This window comes from Cupressus sempervirens, chromosome 10 (genome assembly GCF_028749045.1).
Source record: "Cupressus sempervirens isolate cs-2001-9-10 chromosome 10, ASM2874904v1, whole genome shotgun sequence".
NCBI lineage: Eukaryota > Viridiplantae > Streptophyta > Pinopsida > Cupressales > Cupressaceae > Cupressus > Cupressus sempervirens.
The window spans coordinates 443,840,216-443,859,867 of NC_143127.1; positions in this window are offsets into that span (position 1 = coordinate 443,840,216).

The following is a 19,652-nucleotide window of genomic DNA, read 5'->3' on the forward strand; positions in this document are numbered from 1 at the left end:
TATGCTAGCACAAAGGAGTAGATAGCAGACATATTTATAAAACCTTTTGGCTAAGGATACATTTGAGTACTTGTGAGGTATACATAGGGTCATGACCCAACTTACTATAGAATAGTTTATGCAGAGATTACATCAGTCCAATATGTAGCAAAGCACTATTTCTTTTGTTTGGACTAGATGCTTGACACCTATCCTATGGAGGAGTATCTGTGTTTGAGACGAGTCATTGAAGACTCTAGGTATTGGTATTTAATAGTGTTTTTGGACATTATTTTAGAAGTGATTGAAATTAGAAGATTGACATAATGATTCCTTTTTCATTGATGTCAATGGGGGAGTAATACATGAAAAACATTCTTTTGGAACATCCTTATGGGGGAGAGTAATGAGCATGAAAAACATTAATTATTATTGACATCAATTGGGAGAGAAATTTTCATGAAAATTTGGGGGAGAGTAGTTGAATAGTATTGATGTTTATGTATAGGGGAAATTAACACCTTCTTTGTGCATATTGGTTATTTGATGAGCTATATTATTTTGATTAGAAAATGAAAAAATCTTTACAACCTAACTAAAATTGAGATGTATGTTTACATTCATGGGCATCATGAATTGGGGGGGGGGGGGGTGGGGGGGGCGCAGGGTAAAGGCAGATGAGAAAGAAATAAATTTGGCATTCATGGTACTTAGATGTTTTTCTTCTATGTTGACATCAATGCCAAAGGGGGAGATTATTTTTTATTAAGGAAAATAGGTTTTAATGGGCCCTAAAACCCTACAAGAGTAAAAGAAAAACATAGATAAAGTGCTTAAAGTATCATCAACATAAAAGCCATTGATAGAACAACAACCTCCCACAAAAAAACAAGAAAAAACATAAATAAATAGGGAAGTAGAGCGAAAAACAACAAATCGGGACAGACCCAAAAAGCTGAGAGAAAGGCTCAAGTAATTTCTCTAAGGATATTTGCAGCTAAATTTCTAGCTCAGTCATTCTTCCAACTGCCTCTTTCAGGTCTAGAAGATCTTTCTTAGGTTCCTAGATGTCCTTTTTCTTTGTGCTAGATCTTGTTCTCTTTCTCAAACCATCCTCTAAAGTCTTATCCTTCCCACTATTGGGAGATTGGTCATCCTCCTTACTATCCCTATGTTTTTCAATTTTTTTTATGAGCACCTTTATGTTTTCATTTGATTCTTTTAGGATGTTATAGCTTTTCTCAACAATTCTCTGCAGAGTGCCCTCCATAGTTTGAACTCTACTCTCCACTTCCTCCACTATGTTATCCATTTCTTTTTCCTCCTCTATTTTCTTGTTCTACATACTATAATTATCCCTTTCCAATCTACCCACTATATATTTGATCTCCTAGATTTTATGAAAAGTCCATTTAGTGGTTTGATAACTATCAATATCACTATTTTTAGCATTATTTTTCACATTCATTTGAGGCTTTTCCTTTGTGGTGTCACTCAAAATGACAAGGGTAGGGTCAATCGGCTCCTCCATTTGAAATTTTCCCTCCTTATTCTCCTTAACTAGAGTTTTTATCATCTCTCTCTTGAGCCCCATCCTTACAGAAATATTATCAAAATTTCTCCAAACCAATTTACTGTCTTTGCCCAAAATCATAAATGTGTACTGGTTGGCCCCAAATTCCTCAAATTCTTGCTCATTCTTTTCCCCACCCCCTTGCTTCTCATCTTCCTCATTGCTAACCTTCCCCTCCTCCTACCTATCCTTCTTAGAGTCAATATCTCTCTCTCTTTTCGAACTCCTATTAGGCTTTCCCTCAAAATCCTCATCTCTGTTGGCAGGCTTGTCCTCAAAATCTCTCTTTTTAAACTCTTGTTAGGCTTTCCCAAAGGGGGAGATTGTTAGAATGCTTGCTAATGATATTTCTATAGGGGAGTATGTTAGCATTGTTTGAGACATGGTTAAGTGCTTATGTGTTGCATTAATGACAATGTTTGTCATTGGTGTTGATATATACATTATTCTATGAAAATTACCAAAGTTGTAGAGGAGGATGCATTTGGCACAGTTAGAGGATTATGAGTTGGGTTTTACACACTTAAGGAGATATTCAAATATGTCTATAGATGCTATAGTTAATTGTGTAGAAAGAAATATGAAGATATGATAGAGTTATGTGATACAAATGTAGCTTTCAAAGAGAGTTTTTGGAAAGTAGGTACTTATGGGCCAATATTGGAGAAAACAATAATAAAGAATTAGCAATTTATGATGAAGTTCATCTTGGTCTATTTGTGTCAATCTGGGGGCATAAGCTTGTGAAAAGGTGTCTAAGTAATATACCATCAAGGGGTGCAGGTTGTGAGCTGAGTGATTAGGGATATAACTAGAACACACATTAATAAACCTACAACAAACCAAAATAAAATTGGTGACAAGAACTATTCTCTTTTTGGCGACAGGAGCTAAACTGAAACCTAAACAAACCAAAATAGAATTAGTGATAGGAATTGTCACTTCTTGGTGACAAGAGCTAAACTAAAACCTAAAACAAACCAAAGCAATTATGGCGACATGAATTATCACTTCATGGCAATAGGAACTATCATTTTCTAGCAATAAATTTTTTAATAGATCTAATAATTCATAAAATAAAACTCACAAATCTAAATAAGATTAGTCTACAGACCAAAAATGTACATAAGGTTTGAATGGTTAAATTGTTAGGGAAAGGATTTCCTTAATGCACATTTGGTTTAATTTCTACTCCATTTCTTTGATTAAAATATGATAAAAACAACACACAGAGATGATTCTAAAATAAAACAAATGATTTCATTATCATACCAAACCTAATCTATTCTTCAAACCAATCTTAAGTCATAATTATTTTATCAAATAAAAATTCTTAAAATTTAAATCACACAAATAGAAAGCAAAACAAAATGACACACAAAAACATAAAACATCACTGAGCTTCTCTGGAGTGGGCCCTTGCTCCTAGTCTTCACAGTGACTCGAATAAAAATCTTCCTTACACTAGTTTGATCAAAAGAACTAAGTCTTTATTCCACATAAGAAAATAATAGTATCTTCTTGCATAAAAATCTGCAATATATAATAATTTTCAGTGTTGAATTACTCTTGATCGACATTGTGCTTCTTATATAAGAAACTATAATAAATACATTTTTAAAAATACTTTATTGTTTCTTCCTACAACCATAAAACTAAATAATTAATGGTCTACATAAGACCTTAAAACAAGATTGTTATAACAAAATCCAAAAATAGATAATTCAATTTTCCTTCAAAGCACAAATGGTATGAAATCAACTTGATTGTATATTGAGCTGGAGAAGTTATACGTTCAACTAGAAATATGGCCAAAACTAAAGCAAAATTCTAGGATGGATAATAGCCGCCCTGATTCATTATGAAATCCTAGTTGTAATAGAAAATTATGAAATGTTATGTGTATAAGACCATCTATAACTTTCCTCCACTTTATTTTCTAAAGATTTTGCCAATGAGGATTTGGATTGGGCCCATTTTGGACAATACCCACATCTTGGAATTTTGATATTTTTCCTCATTTTCCCACAAAATTCAACACAAAACTGACTACCCTTTTTTTTATTAAGGATTAATTTGTTACCTGATGTAGGAAATGGGAAATGGTTTAATCTTTTGATTTTCTCCAAAGTTGCAATAAATCATCCCATATGTTGAAGTAAAATGTAAACATTTGATGCAAGAGTCTACATGGCAATAATGAGTGATAATAAGATTTTTGCATAGAAAGTGACAAAAAGCTTTCATGTTGTCAGATACATTTTCCAAGGCATAATAATGCTAATTAGTAAAAACAACCAATAATTTATTTCCATGTTTTAATCCCAAAACCATTTAAATACTACCTATATATATTAGATCACATGCAACATAAAATGGTAAATGAAACAAAATAGAATGGAAATAAAATATGGAAGTGACTATGGAGGTACATGAAATCGATTAAAATATGACATAAAAATGGGTCATAAATGGTTCTCATTAGGTATTAGTAAATTAGCTATATCTTTTGGTAGAGATGGAATTATGTTCAATGAGCTTAGAGGAAGGTCAAAACAATTGTCAATATGTTATGTTCCATATGACACAATCAGATATGTAGTTTGAGCCAACTTATGAAGTATGTTTAGCATGTTGTTTCTTGTGAGCTGATTATTGCAAATATCTTTGAGGAAAAGGTTTAATTGTTATGTAACATATAATTGTAATATCTTATTGATGTCCTATATTACTTATTATAGATTGAGAAAGCCTCAAGGATGACTCGATACTTGTATTAGGATTTGGTATAAAGGAGATATTATTTCCTTGGTTGTAAGTATGAAAAGGGTAAAAGTAGATCAATAAGATCACAAGTTGTGTTATGCAAGCTTTGGATGTAAATCATGTACGACCACATAAAATATTTTTGTTGACAAAGTACTATGAGATTTAAAGGAATTCATTACCAAATAATTAATTTTAAAGTTAGGTCAGAACTTGGATATGATATCTTGAAGATTGTTTAGTAGAGCTAGTTTGAGGCTATTTGAATAGTGGGTTCAACTGTCCTCCTTTCGACTCCTATTAGGGTTGCCACAACTCCTAACTATTAGAAAATAAAATTCTTTTTTTGTCATTGATGTCAAATATACTAATGAGACATGCATATGATCCAAATGTCATATCCATTTGATTGATGAAGAGGATTTGAGAATTTTCTCATAACAATAGTACCTAGAGGAAAGGTTGAGTTATGAAAAGGAAACTACAATGGACATTTGGTTAGTTGGACTTTGATAAGACAAAGTGATTTTTTAAATCATGTTGATGCTCAAGTCTTTATAGTATAAATCAATGCATATCATTAATGTAAAGCTTGATCGAAGAATAGAGTGAAAGTGTAATGATTGTCAAGTGATGCTTGTGTCAATAGAGCCATAGTAAGTGCTAAGAAATTTTAGTGTTGATCAAGCATCAATATCAACCAAGAAAGCTAGTTGATGCAAAGCCAAGAGTTCTACAGTAATAGAGATTTAGCGATGATAGAGTGTTAGAACTTAGTAATGGTCGAGTGACAGTATTTTGAAAGCGTATGAGGAATCACGATTTCCAACCAACTCAATTGATTTCTTGGGATATGGAAAGCATGTTGAAGATAAAATTGATGAGTTGGATCATTTAATTCAAGGAGAGGATTAGGTATAATACCTATGATCAAATTTGATGGAAGAGAAGTTTCTAGAAAAGAAGGAAGATGGACAGATACAATGGATCTGATGAATCAAATTGTAAAGCCTAAGATCTATGGTGATCATGAAAAATGACAAAGCCATAATTACCTATTTAAGGAGGTATAGACTCAAAGAATGAGTGAGAGAGAAAAGAAATAGAAAGGAAATGCTTACATAGATGCCACTGAAGTTGATAAGTAAATTTGAGCAAAAGGCTTAAGTTTGTTGGAAGGAGAAAATTGACTACTTGAAGGGATTCCTAGTGAGTCAAAGACAAAGATGACAAGGGGGAACTTATAAGAGAATCAACACATGAACCAAATAGTGATATGAAAGTGTAAAAGTGAGTTGTAATCAAACAGATCAAACCCTACTATTTTCTTTCTAATCATTATAAATAGTTCGTATTGAAATCATTTTAATCAAAGGTTGACCTAACAATCATTGAAGGACTTAACAATCTATGTAAATCCTTTAGCAAGGTGACATTCTAAATGGAATGATCAAAGTCCTCTAACAAGGACACACCTACCAGGGTGATTAAATCCTCTAATTAGGTCACATTTAACAATCTGTATTGTAACCTTTAATAGTGTTGGCTCCTAACTTAGCTCACTTCAAAAGAGTGAAAAAGTGGTGACATGTTGCTAGTGGTGTTTCCCAAATTGAATTTCTATGTTAAATACTAGTGTCAAACTTATGTTGAATGTTTTGTGGCATTTTACATTTACATGTTTTACATTCAACAAGTCTATTATCATAGGATAATTAACTAGTACTAATTTTGTTTATTGACATACAATAGAGACCAAGTTGCAACAGGATAATTAGAACAATGAATGTTTAATGTTTGATTGTACAAGTGGTACTTATGGACCTTGAGTAACTAATTCACCCCCCTAGTTATTCTAAACATTCTAACAATTGGTATCAGAACACCAATGCTTATAAGAGAAGTTTGAAGGTACTTAGAGCTAAAGATCATGACTCATAGAAGAGAGGTACCAAAACTGAACAAGAAGAAATTCCCTGCATGGAAAAATTTGATGAGGTTGCATATATCCAGTATCAATGATGTTGCTATAAAATTTTTGGACAATGAATATGTGAAGATAACAGTTGTTCCTCTAACTACTCAATAATTGAAAGAAAATTAAGGACATAATCAAGCAATGTTGGAGATTGCTTTAGCACTAAGTTGTGTCGAGTTTGATGATATAAAATACAATGACAATGCAAAACAAATGTAGGATAAACCAAAGACCATATATGGAGGATATGACAATATCTTGAGAGCCAAATCAGAAAGCCTGAGAGGTAAATTTGATGACATGAGAATGATGGAAGGTGAGAACATAGTACAATATTGCATAAGAATCAAGGAAGTTGTTAATGCTATTCCAGGAGAAAATGGAATAATTGAAGATGAAATAGTGATAAAAAAGGTATTGAGGACTCTACATATGCCATTAGAGTTTCTCCAATACAAGAATTAAGATGTACTCTAGGTAATACTTTGACTTTGGAAGGTGTAATTAGTAGACTTACTACTTTTGAGATGTCTAAATTTGATAACTACACACTTGCTACTATTGAGTATGCATTTAAGTCTCTTCAGTTCTTAGCAAAAGGAAAGTCAAACATGTAGAAAGCGACAATGAAAATTTTAATGATGAGCTTGATGAACATGAAACATTTATTGCAAAAATATTTGGAAGAGGTAGAGGTAAATACAAAGGTAAATAACATATTATTTATTTTTCATGCAACAAGGTTGGTCATATTGTTGCTAGATGTCCTGATAGAGAAGTTAAGGATGAGAGAAAGGAAAGCAAGTACAAAGAAAGGAAAGACAACCAAGAGTACAAGAAGAATAAGGATGAAAAAGGTAAGAAATCTTGTTATATTGTTAAAGAAGAAACTAACACTAAATCTAAAAGTAATGATGATGAAGTTGTCTATGTTTCTATGAAAAAAGACTCTGATGAAGATGAGAAAACTGTCTCATACGTGAACAAAAGTGACAAATGGATAATTGATAGTGGATTCTCTAATCATATGACTAGTGATAGAAAAAAATTTGAGGACATTGGACCATGCAAAGGTGGATGTGTTAAATTTGGTAATGATATTCCATGTGTTGTAAAAGGTAAAGGTACAATTTGACTAACTGACAAAAGCAAGTGTGATAATGTTTACTGGATTGAAGGACTTGGCTATAATATGTTATGTTTTTCACAACTAAAAAAATTAGGATGCAGAGTTGAATTCAATCATAAAAAGGCCAAGATATAATGGTAAGTTGATTGGAAGTGGTGATCAGACAAGTGGTAACTTGTTCTATCTAGATTTATCTAATGAGACATGTTTGTTTGCACAACAAGAAGTTGTTTGGTAATATCACAAAAGGTTATGTCATGTGAATTTTGACAATTTGGTTAACATTAGTAAAATGAAGAAAGTAAGAGGGTTGCCAAAACTAAAGAAGCCTGGAAATGCTATGTATAAACAATGTCAATTGGGAAAAATGAACAAGTCTAGTTTCAAGAGCAAAACATATACATCAAGTGATATTTTGGAATTGGTTCATATTGACCTATGTGGACCTATTGATGTTCAAAGCTACTATGGAGATAAAAATTTCATTTTATCTATTGATGACTATTTTAGGATGATGACTATGATATTTTTTAAAGAAAAATCTGATGATTTTTAGTTATTTAAGTGGTATTTGGCTAGAGTTGAAAAAGAAATAGGGAAGAGTTTGAAGTATTTGAGATCTAACAAAGGTGGTGAATTCATTTCTAATGTGTTCAATGCACCCTGTAATGATAGAGGAATTAAGAGACAGATGCCAACACCAAGAAACCCTCAGAATGGGATAGTTGAAGGGTGAAATGAATCAATAATGGATTGTGCAAGAACATTGATGATGGATAAGAATGTATCACAAAAGAATGGGAGAGAGATTGCTAGCACTCTTGTCTATATCCTGAATAGAGTGCAAGTCAAGAAAGGTACAAATGCTACACCTTTTGAACTATGGTATGGATATACTCCTAATGTGAAATATTTCAAAATCTTTGGAAGCAAAAGCTATATATTCAAAGATATTAGGAATGGAAAGTTTGATGCAAAGAGTGATGAAAGTATATTCCTAGGATATTCCACCAAAAGTAAAGATTATAAGCATTTAAACTCTAACACTAAAAAATTTGTGGAAAGTCCAAATGTAAAATTTGATGAATTTGCATAAAGAAATGATATTGAATATAAGGATGAACCTAAAGATTACAATACATTCATACATGTGGATGTTGGTGCTCCCAGCACTCTTACTGAACAAGCAAACCAAGCTGCAATTTTCTAGTAGATAGGAAATGACAAAGTGCAACAATAGATTATCGAGCAATAGATAGTGGGTGTTGAGCAATAGGTTGAAGATGCTGAGTCACAAACAAGAAATGTCAACCATCAGATAAACAATGCCAAGCATGTAGAACCTAAATAAGAAAGAGAAAATGAGCTTAAGATTAATTTTAAAGATGAACCTATTGAAGAATAGAGAAGAAGACCACCTATGTTAGCTCAGTATGTAAGAAGACACCATAAACCTAAACAAATCATTGGAGATATAAAATCTAGTGTTATGACAAGAAAGAAACTTAGAGATGGCACATGCTTACTTTGTGAATTTGAGCCCAAGTTAGTCAAGGATGCTCTAGACAATTAAGACTAGATCCAGACAGTGAATGAAGAAAGTGAACCAATTGAGAAGAATAATGCTTGGACCCTAGTACCAAGACAAAAAGAAAAAAATCTAATTGTCCAACAAATTGACCAGTTTTTAGGAATAAGCTAAATGAAAATAGTGAAGTTACATGGAATGAGGCAAGACTAGTATGCAAGGGATATGCTCAAGAAGGAGTTGACTATGGAGAAATTTTTACTCCTATGGCAAGACTAGAAGGAGTCATAACTCTTCTTGCATACTTAGTCTACAAGAATTTCAAGATATATTAGATGGATGTCAAATCTACATTTTTGAATGGTATACTTGAGGAAGAAGTGTATTTTGAACAACTTGAAGAGCTTGTGGACCAAGACAAGAAGAATATGGTATGGAAACTAAACAAAGATATATATGGATTGAAATAATCCCCAAGAGCATGGTATGAAAGACTACGTGAAGATTGTTTTTGAAAGGAAAAATGATAACAATAAACTATATTTGAAGGCTGGTAAGAACAATGAAGTACTGCTATCTAAAATTTTTGTTGATGAAATTATATTTGGAGGTATAGAAGCATTAGGAAAATCATTTGCTAATGAAATGAAGAAGGAATTTGAAATGTCAATGTTTGATGAAATCAAATTCTTTGTTGGATTGCAAGTATGTCAAATGAAATTTGGTATTTTCATTACTTAGTCCAAATATATCAAGGAGATACTAAAAACCTTTGGAATGGAAGAATCAAGACCAGTTAGTACACCAATGTCTACAGGATATAAGTTATCTAAAAATGATGAATCTACTAATGTGAACCAGACACTATATAGATCAATGATTGGAAAATTGCAATATGTTGTTCATAGTAGACCTGATATTGCATTAGCTATTTGGGATAGTTGCTAGATTTTTAGAAAGCCCAAAAGAGAATCACATGATGGTCGTGAAAAGGATATTGAGATATCTAGAAGGTAGTGATAGATTTAAACTAAAGTTATTCACCAACTTTGATTTGGCAAGAAATATTGATGATAAAAAAAGAACTAGTGGAGGTACAATCTTTCTAGGAAAGAGATTGGTGTAATGGACAGGCAACAAACAAAACTATATTTCCCAATCAATAGCTGAAGTCGAGTATATGGTATCTATAGTGAACTATTCAAATATTATGTGGATCAAGAAATTGTTGAAAGGAATGAAAGAAAAAATTAGAAACCCAATAGTTATCTATTGTGATAACACAAGTGTTATTAATATTTTGAATAATCCAGTGATGCACACAAAACCAAAGCACATTGCTATCAAGTATCACTACTTGAGAGAACTACTTCAAAACAAAGAAGTGAAGTTAGAATATGTGCACACCAAAGAACAAATTGCATATATATTCACTAAATCCTTATCTAAAAATGCTCATGAATATCTTAGAGAAAAATTAAGGGTGATTCCCCTAAGAAAAGCAACTTAAGTAGATAAGGTGCATTCCATCAAATGTGCTAATTAAAATATCATACACATTGATGCAGACATTTCTACTTTAGGAGGTGACTAAGGTAGTGAGTTTTAGTAAATATAAGACCAAAATAACAACTCAGTCATAGATAGATGACAAAATTAAGCCAGACATGCAAATATCTACATAATCTAGATGTATAAAGTATATGAAGCCAAGAAAGCTAGTGTCTTTGGAAATGCTGTCATAGAGGGAGAGAATCATGAAAGAGAGAGAAGATACATGAGAGATATACTATAGAGGGAGTTTCTCAAATTGCATAGATGAGAAACAAAATGAAACTAAAGATATTGGTCACGCATAGAAGTGAAATATTTTGGATTGCATGGTAATGAAGAGGGAGACTATATTCCTGTATTGTAAGATGTATTGAGGTGTTGCCATTGATGCCAAAGAGGGATATTGTTGGAAACTACAATTGGAACAATTGTTGTTTTTGTTAGAAATGCTTTAGAATAACTAAGAGAGGGGGGGGGGGGGAGGGTGGGTGGGGGTGAATCAATTATTCAAGGTCCAAATGTCCTATTCAAACTTTTTCACTAAGTGTAGTGAGTCCATTCAACCATTCATTCATCCAAGCTTTAACTTTTTAATTCAGCAAGTTACTGTAAATCAACATGCAAGCATAACACATAAAAGATCAACACATAACATTATGATTTACATGGAAACCCAATTTGGGAAAAACCACTAGTAACATGCTGCTCAATTCTCACTCTTCTGAAGTGATGCCTTGTGAAAGGCCTACCTTGTTAAAGGCTTACAAGACATTGTTAAATGTGACCTTGTTAGAGGATTTAACCACCTTTTTAGAAGTGGGCCTAGTTAGAGGACTTTAGAACATTCACTTGGAATGCCATCTTGTTAAAGGATTTACAAATGGCTGTTAAACCAACCTAAGTCCATAGGATTTCCATATCTAATACAATTGCTAGAGAGTATTAGAAAATCTTTGACCTGATTACAACATACAACTTAACTTTCATATTTCAGACCACTTCTTCAGCTCTTCACATTGACTGGCCTTCAATCTTTGCAACTCTGACAGCTTGCCTTCCTTTCAAGCTTAGTCTCCTTGAGTCTCCATGCTCATTGTACTAGTGCAATCATTTCTTCTTGACCACTTGTAGAAGTAGAGTCTTTGTGCTTTATTCTTCCCCTAGATGTCTTCTCCTTGACACCCTTCTAACCACTTCATAATCTGGCACTTCAACAGTAGCAACATTTGCTTCCTAGTCTATGACTCCTTAAATAGAAGTCATGGAGTTCCTTTCCCACTCGATTCTTCCATTCTTTAATTTCAATTGATATGGATTAGGTAGGATTAATTGTATCTAACCCATATTTTGTTTCCTTTAGAAACTTCTTGAATAATCCTTTTGAATTTGCCCAAAAATAGTTTACATAGAATTCTGTGCCACCATCTCATCATCCTTATCCTCCAAATGATTCACAAAATTCTAGGTAACAACTATGTTGGCTCAGATTTGACGAATCTTCATCATTTAAAATAATGTAGTAGCTCAACACTATTGAAATCCTGATGCTTGACACATACTGTGTTACTCAGCATCAACTGTGTTTTTATTGATGCTCGACACCTAAAGTTCACTCGCCACCAACTAAGATTTTTTGATGCTCGACACTTAATACTTTGCTTGGCACTTGAACTTCAACTCGACACCTGATACTTTGCTCAACACTTGAACTTCACTCGGCACCTGAAGATCACTTGGCATACACTAGATTTTCCTTTTACTTGGTTCCAATTGAGAATTTGGTCGGCTTCAACTTGCTTGCTTGACACCCACTAATGAACTTAGTTTAAGCTTTGCAGTCAACCTTGTTACAACTTATTCCTCCAATGTTGCTAAGTGTGACCAACCTCTGTGTCTTTGAGTATGTTATCAATACATCATTTAACCATTGTCTTAACTGATCCTTGCACTTCATTACAACATCATAACTCAACCTTTCCCTTAGGTGCTCTTGTTACATCTTGTTAATCAAATCCTCTTCATCAATCAACTAAGTGATAGTACTTGGATCTTATAAGAAAATATCATTCCTACAAGTAGCAGGTTTGACATCAACGACAAAACAATGATTGAAAACATTCTTTTAACAACAATCTCCCTCTTTGATCTTCAACAATGAGCTTTTCAATTAGATTTCCAATATTTTTTTCATTAATGTCAAACTACTGATGAGACATGTTGCTATCTGATCCAAATGTCATATCCATTTGATTGATGAAGAGTATTTGAGAAGTTGCTCATAACAGTAGCACCTAGAGGAAAGGTTGAGTTATGAAAAGGAAGCTACGATGGACATTTGATTAGTTAAACTTTGATAAGACAAAGTGATTATTTATATCATGTTGATCCTCACATCTTTAAAATACAAGTTGAGATATATCATTAATGTAAAGCTTGACTAAGAAATAGAGTGAAAGTGCATGGAATGCCAAGTGATGCTAGTGTCAACTAAGCCATAGTAAGTGTTGAGCAATTTTAGTGTTGACAGAGCATAAATATCGACTGAGCAAGCTAGTTGATGTCAAGCTAAGAGTTCTATAACAATCGAGTAATTCAGTGATGATCAAGTGTCAAAACTTAGTAATGGCCGAGTGATAGTATTTTGAAAGTATATGAGGAATCATGATTTCTAGCTAACTCAGTTAATTTCTTGGGATATGGAAAGCATGTTGAAGATAAGATTTATTAGTTGGATCATTTAATTCAAGGAGAGGATTAAGTATAATACCTATGATCAAATTTGATGGATGAGAAGTTTCTAGAAAAGAAGGAAGATGGACATATATAATGAATTTGATGAATGATATCATAAACCCTAAGATCTATGGTGATCATGAAAAATAAAAAAGCTAGAATTACATATTTAAGAAGGTATAGAGTCAAAGAGTGAGTGAGAGAGTAAAGAAAGATAAAGGAAATTCTTATGTAGATGCTATTGAATTTGATAAGTGAATCTAAGTAGAAGGCTTAAGTTTGTTGGAAGGAGAAGATTGACTACTTGAAGGGTTGCTAATTGAGTCAAGGAAATAGATGACAAGGGGGAAACTATTAGAGAATCAACACATGAACCAAACAATGATCTGAAACTATAAAAGTGAGTTGTAATCAAATAGATCAAACCCTACTATTTTCTTTCTAATCATTATAAACAATTTGCATTGAAATCATTTTAATCAAAGGTTGACCTAACATACATTGAAGGACTTAATGGTCTTTGTAGATCCTTTAGCAAGGTAACATTCTGAATGGAATGATCAAAGTCCTCTAATAAGGCCACTCTTGAAGCATGGTTAAATCATTTAACAATTTGTATTGTAACCTATAATAGGGTTGGCTCCTAACATAGCTCACTTCAAAAGAGTGAAAAAGTGGTTACATGTTGCTAGTAGTTTTTTCCAAATTGGGTTTCCATGTTAAATCCTAGTTTCAAACTTGTGTTGAATGTTTTGTGGTGTTTTACATTTACCTATTTTACATTCAACAATTTTGCTATCATAGGACAATGAGCTACTACTGATTTTTTTTATCAGCATCTAGTAGAGACCAAGCTACAACAAGATAAGCAAAACAATGAATGTTTAATGTTTGATTGTTCAAGTGGTACTTATGGAACTTCAAAAACTAATTCTAAATATCCTAATAGGGACTCATAAGTATTAATTATTTTTCATTGGCTCTTAACAAAGTCCATCTTTTGACAAGGAACATTTATATTTGTAGATCATCTTGTGGGCATCATTCCCATCAGGGCTTCCCTTTGATCAAGAGTTTCTCTAGTTAAAGTATTTGGTGTTATTGTGCATGGTTATCTTTCTATGGTTTTTTCATCTATTATTTAATTAATAAATATATTGATAGTTGTTTAAAATGCATAACTAATTCACCACCCCCCACCCCCCCACCAAGTTATCTTGGTAGACTTTACTTTCTAACAAATAGATAGAGGTGCTAGCTAAGTATTTGTTCATTTAATCTCCTTAATTTGTTGGGTTTCTTAGAACATGTCATTGATCCTAGAAATAAGATTACTATGAAGGCTTATGATGAAGAAGAGAGGTCCTATAAGGGATTGATTGTCTTACCTATTCATGTGGGTCCAATAGAAAAATATTTTGTCGTCCAAGTCCTCAACATAGCTCCAATTGCATATAATATTTTACTTGGGAGACCATGGATTCATGACATGCAAGCCATGCAATCTATCTATCATCAATGAATAAAATTCCCTTTTAATGATACTCATTTATCTATTTATAGAGATAACACCCTGTCAATAAATAGTGTCACTTCTCAAACATTTGTACCTCATAATAGAGCTGTAGAGGACATCTCACTTTCTAAATGTGAGAAGACACCACAAATGATTAATATAGGGATGTAGTCCCATGAATCTGTAATCTTCATCCATCACAAGACCTCTAAGAGCTAACCCAAGTGAAGGAATCCCAACTTCAAATAGTTAGACAACTTCAAAACCATAGACAAGTAAAAATGGTGTAGCTCTAGTAGGTGTGCAAATATTAGTCTTGGAGGACCACAATTCATAAATCTATCTTTTCTTATCTATCTACTCATCTTGTACATATTAGTGTTCATCTTATCATTATGGGTTCTGATTTGTCTTATCTATCTCTTTGTACTTCGCTTGATAAGGGTTGGAGTCAAACAATCTTATCTGCTATCTTGATTCTTTGAGTTGATGCATTCTTAGATTTCTCACACATTAATTATTCAAAGAGGGGAAAATATAATCACCCAAAAATGGTCATCTAAACCTTGAGCCCCCTTTCTATCAATTTTTTCTTATTTATCTATCACTTATCTTTTATCAAATCCTCAAAAATCATTTATTTGATTATAACCTATGGTTTGGTTACCTTATCCCAAGTCCTTATTCAATTATAAAAACATGACCTCTTTTTAATTAAATAAATCCCCTTTATTATATGTGTGCACATGAAAATGGAATTTCCTAATTTAAGAATAAAAGAAAATATATTTTTATTTTTGATGGGTAAGAGGCTAGAGCCAAGAATAATTATTATTATGTGTTGTATTATTATTATTATTATTATTATATATTGAGATCAAGTAGATTCGAACCCACAACCTCTTAGATGAGAGGCTCACAATTTATGATTCTGCTGTAGGCTCTTTCCTAAAAGAAAAAGAAAAAGAAAAAATAAGGTATTTTTGTCTACACTTGAATGCACACTTTTCAAAAAGATGGAATCTCTTTTTTGCCTCGTATTCTCCTCCATGCATTTTCCCCCTCTTAAACATAACCATGGATCTTGCCTCCCAGGATTCTTGTGCACCAAAGTCAACATGAGACTCATTCTCCATTGTAGATTTTTCCTCTTAATCCCTAATGCCCATTTTTCTTTATAAGGTGTCTCTCTCCTCACTCTTTCATAGATCTTGGACTCTCATGCTAGTATTATGTGGTTGCTTTGTTTACTTTCACTCTTTAGAATTTGAGCACACATCTTGCACTTCAATCTTAGCTTACCTACATGCTAGTTTAGTGTTTCCTCTGCATGTATTTAGATTACAAAATCTAGCTTAATTAGGGGCATTATAATACTAATTTTTGTTTAGATTGGTTTTCATTTTATTTTAGCTTTCATCTTCATTTGAATCTCTTGTTTCATGGTGTACCTTTCAAGGGTCTCCTAACGAGGTTCATTAGAGAGCCACCATTGCATCTCTTTGATTCTTGCACATCATGAATAGAGTGCTATAAGTTGCCTCTCAAGTCTCTCTTTCCATAAGATTATTTGAGAATAAGGGTTTATATAAGTGTGCTACATTTTATGCATATATTTACAATGGTGTTGAGTTGAAAGGCATTGTAGATTATAATTAGGTTGAAATGACTAGATATGAGAATATTGGACTCACTGTTTGGTGGCCATAGCTTAGGGATTGGGTGAACCTTGTTAAATATTTTTGCCTTGTGTTCTCTTCTATGCACTTTATTCTTTCCTAATATTGGTTATTTACATGTAATTATTATTTACATCTCTCAAGTCTTGATTTACCTTTAGGATCTAGTCCATAATGGATGGGGAAGAAAATAGATCTCTTGGTCCAAATGTCCTATTAGTTGAAAAAAAGAGAGTTTATACACACCCTTAAGGAAGGTGATGATGTAGAATTTTCCTTATTAGTCAAACCTAAAGAGGAGAAATAGGAGGAAAAATACCTGTAGAAGTATAACTCTTATTGGATAAATTTAAAGGCATAGTAAGTGATGGGACACCTGCTACCCTACTACCACAAAGGGCTATAAGTTACCAAATATAATTTATACCTGGGTCTCCTTTCCTATCAAGGCTCTATATAAAATGACACCTCAACAAAATGAGGAGATATCTAGGCAAGTTCATGAGCTTCTTAATAGAGTTATGATAAGAAATAACATTAGTCCATATGCAATCCCCATAGTATTAGCTCCCAAGAAAGGATCTACTTGGAGGTTGTGTATTGACTCAAGGGAAATCAATAGGATTATAATTAGAAACAAGTTTCCAATTCTAAGGACTAAATATTTAATATATTTTTTAGGAGGTACAAAGTATTTTACCAAAGATTGACCTTAAAAGTGGCTATCACCAAATAAGGATCAATGAGGGAGATGAGTAGAAAATAACATTTAAAACCACATAGGGGTTATAAGAGTGGCTTGTTATGCCATTTGGGATAGCCAATTCCCCTAGCACCTTTATGCAACTAATGAATAAAGTATTGAAGGATTTTATAGGTAATTTTTTAGTTGTTTACTTTGATGACATATTAAAATTTAGTAAAACATAGGAAGAGCACCTTAAACACCTAGAAATTACTTTGAAGAAATTACATGATGAAAGGATATCAATCAATCAATTTGGACAAGTGTGAGTTTATGAAGTAGGAGTTAGTCTAACTTGGTTTTATGATCTCACAGGTTGACTTGAAGATGGATCCCTTCAAAGTGAAAGAAATTATCAACTGGCCCACTCCTAAGATAACTAGTGAGGTAAAAAAAAATCATACTTTGACGCAATTTTATAGGAAGTTTGTAAGAAACTGAAGTGAAATATGTTCACTAGTTCTAAAAAACATAAAAGGAGGCACAAAAATCAAATATCAATAGATAGAGATGGATAATAAGGGTTTTGAAACCTTAAAGAAGAAGGTGGCTACATAAACAGTGCTAGTGCTACCTAGTTTTGATAAACTATTCACTATGGAATGTGATGCAAGTAAATTTGTAGTGAGAGTAGTATTAAGTAAAGAAGGAAGAATTGTGGCCTTTTCCAGTGAAAATTAGAATGAAGCTAACATAAGGTACTCTTCTTATGAATTGGAGTCATGCCTTAGTTCAAGCATTGAGAAAATGCGCACACTACCTCCTACCCAAATAATTTATTTTTAATACTAGTAATCAGGCTTTAAGCTTCTTGAACTCCCAAGACAAGTTGAACCACAACCACATGAAGTGGGTAGAGTACAATCAAGCTATACTTTCTCTTTTAAGCATTGGAAGGGTCAAACTAATAAAGTTGTGGATGTATTGAGCATGAGGTTGTTGACTATTTAGGAAATATTATTAAAGAGCATGGGGATTGATAAGTTCAAGGTGAAATACAAAGATGATGAGGCTTTTTGTGTGGCTATGAGGAATGTTAGAACTTTGAGAATCACTTTCATAGTGAATATGCATATAACATTTTACAAGAAGGTTTAATATTTGAGGGTGGACAACTTTGTGTACCAAGATGGTCCATGAGGGAGAACCTAATCCAAGAAAAATGTAGTGGCATTTTAGGAGGATATTTTGGGCTTAATAAAACATTGAGTTGGTACAAATATTTTACTAACGCCTAAGGTGCAAAGACATATTAGGAAGTATGTGAAGATTTGTGCCATATGACAAAAGGATAAATGAACATCTTCTAATGCAAGTTTATATCAACCTCTACCCATTCCCAATAGGCTATGGGAATGCATTAGTATGGATTTTGTTGTTGGGCTTCCTAGGACTAATAATGGGTTTGGCAGTGTCTTTTTTGTCATAGACAGGTTTAGTAAGATGGCTCATTTCATTCCATGCAAGGTAACTCATGATGCATGTTAAGTAGCCAATTTTTTCTTCAAATAAGTCATTAGAATCCATGGTTTTACCATTAGTATTGTATTAGATCAAACCAATAAAGTTGTTCATGCATTGAGCAAGAGGTTGTGGACTATTTAGGAAATACAATTAAAGATCATGGGGATTGATAAGTTCAAGGTGAAATACAAAGATGATGATGATTTTTGTGTGGATTATAAGGAATGTTAGAACTTTGAGAATCAATTTCATAGTGAATATGCATATTACACTCTACAAGAAGGTTGATTATTCAAGGGTGGAGAACTTTGTGTACCAAGAGGGTCCATAAGGGAGAACCTAATCCAAGAAAAATGAAATGGAAGTTTAGGAGTACATTTTGGGCTTAATAAAAAATTGGAGTTGGTATAAAGATTTACTAGTGCCTAAGATGCAAAGAGATGTTAGGAAGTATGTGAAGAATTGCGCCATATGACAAAAGGCTAAATGAACATCTTCTAATGCAAGTTTATACAACCTGTACCTATTCCCAATAGGCCATGGGAATGCATTAGTATGGATTTTTTTTATTGGGGTTCCTAGGACCAATAATGTGTTTGCTAGTGTCTTTTTTTTATCATAGACAGGATTTAGTAAGATGGCTCATTTCATTCCATGCAAGGTAACTCATGATGCATGCCAAGTAGCCAATTTTTTCTTGAAAGAAGTCATTAGAATCCATGGTTTTCCCATTAGTATTATATCTGATCAAACCAATAAATTTATTGACACATTGAGTAGGAGTTTGTTGACTATTCAAGAAATACAATTAAAGAACATGGGGATTGATAAGTTCAAGGTGAAATAAAAAGATGATAAGGATTTTTGTGTGGCTTATGAGGAATGTTATAACTTTTAGAACCACTTTCATAGTGAATATGCATATTACACTTTACAAGAAGGTTGATTATTCAAGGGTGGACAACTTTGTGTACCAAGAGGGTCCATGAGGGAGAACCTAATCCAAGA